This window comes from Morone saxatilis, unplaced genomic scaffold, assembly GCF_004916995.1.
Source record: "Morone saxatilis isolate NCDOM2014 unplaced genomic scaffold, NCSU_SB_2.0 Contig15, whole genome shotgun sequence".
NCBI lineage: Eukaryota > Metazoa > Chordata > Actinopteri > Moronidae > Morone > Morone saxatilis.
Window position 1 is genome coordinate 1,142,701 of NW_023339707.1, and position 3,138 is coordinate 1,145,838.

Genomic DNA, 3,138 nt, shown 5'->3' on the forward strand with positions numbered 1-3,138 from the left:
CTACATTGTGCATATAATATAGTACATATTATTATTACAACAAATAAATAACAAATTAATTCATTGCAGTTGAATGCATTATTAATCAAATATTATACATTATTATGTCCAAGCCTAAACTGAGTCTGACCTACGACAGGAGTTTTGGGCCCAAACCCAGCAGGTTATCATTATTATTATTATCATTATCATTATTATTATTAAATCTACAGACATTTTTCCAAATACATGCATTTTCGCTGACTATAGATATAATAATCTGCTGTTAAGCTTACTCCAGAGATGAAGAATGAACCATGAACATGTCTTCAGGAGTTTTGAACACATTTATAAACAGTTAAAGCCGGTGAAGATTTGTTCGTGTGTAGTAATTAATATGATTACAGCTAAGATAAGATAAGATAAGATGCACCTTTATTGATCCCCCTTAGGAGAAATTCAAAATTGACACAGCAGCATAGGGGAATGTAGTGCAAAAAAGAAAGAGTACAGAAGTGGAGATACAACAAGATATCACAAAATAATGTTATACTATACAATCAATCATTAATTAAACTGTTATAATTGTCAACAAATGCATTTACAAACACTTAATAATAATAATATTCTTATATCTTCTTACAATTACATTATTGTGTGTTATAAATAATTTATTAAGTGTTGTTATATATGGCTTATAAATGCTAAACAGCAGTGGTTAAAGTAACCTTTTTAAATGCTAAATAGCAGTGGTTACAGGGGAGAAAAACTAGAATTGGCAAATCCTTCGTGTCCAACACTGGTCGATATTTAAGTAGAAGCAAACTTGAGAGAGGAGGAAGGTAGAAAGCTGCATTTGTGGAAATCATAAATGATTCACACACACAGGTGTTCATTTCTCATCCGACAGGCCGGTCTTGGCCTCATAAAAGATACACTCTCAGCAACATAGCAGCAGCAGTTATGTGTGTATGCGGGTGTGTACTTAACATCCTCTGCACTGAAGTTACTTTTTTCGACTTGTAGACACTGACAATGATGGACAGCTTGATTTGTAATGTCACAGTGGCATAAAGAGGTCTCTTTTTCTTGCCAGGCCACAGAAACTGCATCACTGCAGCAGAAATGGCTGGTTGGTTCAGTCAGTGCTAGTGAAAACACAGATAGCTTCATATTCCATGTACGGACATGAGAGTAGTATCAATCTTCTCATCGCTCTCACTCTCAACAAGAAAGAGAATGAGTAGTTCCTAAAATGTGAAACTATTCCTTTAAAATTGCTGGAAAATGAACACATGTAGATACAAAAACAAGAAGGCAAGAGTTTTTTCTTCACTTAGGACCTCTGTTGCTTCTTCCCTGCCTGCTTCGCCTCCTTCCTTCAAACCATTACTGAGGCACAAACAGGCCATTATGCCAGACAGCCAGACATGATTTCTCTCTATCTCTCCCTCTCTCTTCCTCTCATACACACTCAGCACACAGCCCCGCCGCTTCCTCTCCCTGTGAATGAAAGAGGAAGTGCAGAGGAGACTGAAGTGTAAAGAGTCCTCTGTCTCCTCCGTCTCTCTCAGACAGGAGTGACACCACAGCCGACAACAACAACAACAACGACGACAGTGACAAGCACCGCTGCCGAATTATTCATGAGGGCTGAAGAACGCAACCGCAAAGGAGCTCAGTGTCTACAAAACTCACTCACTCAGCAGCCTGTGTGTTTTCAAAGCCGTCCCGTTCATGAGTTACAACCCCAAACTTACACCCTCCAAGAAGAGATTTCCCTCTCAATGGCGCCCACCTGGTCTGAGAAAGGAAGGCACCAAACTAAAGATTCAAGTTATCAAAGTGCCTATTCTCTAACTTGGTTGAAAAGTTTGCAGTTTGTCACAAGCGACGCTCTGTTGCAAAACAAGACAACTTTGTGTGACACCTGAGCTCACACAAAGCGTCTCTTAAAACACTGTGTGCTGGTGGAAGATGCGTTCCACATCCATAATGAGGACATAAACAAACATTGTCTCAAGTCACTTTTGACTTAGCGAGACTTTGGGAAAGTTCGGAAACAATACTTTTCCTCAGAAATGGCATTTCATAAAGAGGAGACCCTACAAAAACAACTCTATCTGAGAACCCCTTATTGTAAAACTGTATATAAATGACTTGCTATTGCTCTAATGACGCTTCAGTAGTTTATTTGTTTGCTGGAGAAAGGTTTCTGAATTTAGCTGACTGGGCCTCTTTATTGCTGGAAATAAGTGTTATTTTTGTTTTAACTCACAGCCAATTCATGTGAAGTGTGTTAAAGAAAATTCATATCAAACATACTTCCACTTCACTGACAATGGAGGCACTGCTCTGTTGGTGAACAATGACGGTCGTGTAGTGTGGTTTTCTGTTAGTATGGTACTGACCTGAGCAATATGATTTTTTTAAAATCTGAACTAAAAAAAAACCCATTGAACTTTATTAAAGGTAGTTAACATCTTTCCAACTGTTAAACCCCATTCAAACAGGATTTATTTCCCTAAAGGGATGTGCAGTGACTTCAATATTACCTGCACTGATCAGGGATTTAATCCTTTTCAGAGCAGTGCCTGAAATGGACCGGAGTACCAGCTCTTCTGATTTTTGTTATTGAGTACCGCCACCTCTAGTGAGCCCTAGCGTTAAAATTAGGGTTAGCGTTATGATGTGTTTAGGGTTAGGGTTGTACAGAATTAGGGTACTGGCACCTTTTTTTGTCTTATTCGGGCCAGAGTGTCTATTATTACCTTTATTTATCCAGATACATCAATTGATAACCAATTCTCATTTACAATGACGACCTTACAAGCTTGGTTACCTATAGTTTTTCTGTGGACTTACAGGTCCTCCTGTAATTACATTAAGTTCAGTTTGGAGAGGCACTGCATTTTAAAACTGTATCTATGAGTTTTTAGCCACGCTAGCTGCATAGCTCTAGGGCAGGGGTGCCCCAAGTTGGTTTGCTGTAAGCTTCGATTTGGCCTGCCAGATGTTTATAGCGAAAATAATAATAATTAAAAAAATATATAATTAAAAAAATTTGGTTGACATCCTTTAGGATTAATTGTACTAACTTTGGTGATCCGCTGACCTGATCATCAGGGCAAAATTTCAATTTGTTGGTAAACATTATAC